This window comes from Mus caroli, chromosome 3, assembly GCF_900094665.2.
Source record: "Mus caroli chromosome 3, CAROLI_EIJ_v1.1, whole genome shotgun sequence".
Lineage (NCBI taxonomy): Eukaryota > Metazoa > Chordata > Mammalia > Rodentia > Muridae > Mus > Mus caroli.
The window spans coordinates 15931831-15932828 of record NC_034572.1 but is presented as its reverse complement, the minus strand read 5'-3'; positions in this window follow the sequence as shown (position 1 = coordinate 15932828).

The following is a 998-nucleotide window of genomic DNA, read 5'->3' as shown; positions in this document are numbered from 1 at the left end:
AACACATCTAGAAAGTTGGTATCTAGCAGCAAACCAATTTCTACATTTTTATTCCCCAATTCTGATGAATGCCCAAAGTTTGACTTTGAAACTTGTGATAAAGACTGCCTAAACTCTTGAACTTTGAAACTTTTGCTAAAAGTGATTTTTCAGAACAAATCAAGAACTTCCAGTAAGTAAAAAATTGATAAATGGATTTGTGTTGAGGCTTAATGGCTATCTCAGTATGAGGTAGACTAACACATTTCCAGCTTGAAGAGAGCTAAATGAGTTCTAGCAATGTAAGGAGGAACACATCTTCCTTCCAAGAAACCTTTTGCAGAATCAGCAATTTTTCTCTGGTAAAATTTTTTTCTGAAGGCAATAAGTGAACCAAACATAAACTACTCATCCTTAGGGGGCATATGATGAAGATAAACATCCAAAGCATTCAATGGTTGTTTTGGTTTCAATATGAACTTCTGGAGAAGTCCAAACAACACCAAGTTGACCCAGTCATTACTCTGTCATAGGATTCATCAGATAAAAGCTTATTCTTTGGGATATTCTGCAGTGTTACAAACCCTTCTGTAATTCCAAGGAGGCCAAGCTAGAAGAAAGTGGAGGAAATCTAAATATAGTAAAGGTACTCTCAGTCTCTTATGCTTTGTTGACTACAGAGCATCAGTAAGAATATACTTGCATTAGAGATTTTTTTCAATACAAAATAGAAGTAAAGTAACTTTAGAAACTGAGAAATACCAATTACTTTAAAGCAATATTAAGAACATAAATCAGATACCATAAAATCTTGTCACAAAGGATTATATATAATGACATGACATAAAATACATGACAGAGGAAAATTAAGTAAGAATGAGTTTATTTTGTCTTATGTTCCCAGGGGTTATAGTCCATTCTGGTGAGGAAGGCATGGTAGGCAGAACCTGGAAGGAGCTGGCCGTGTTATATAACAATCAGGAACAGATATATATATATATATATATATATATATATAT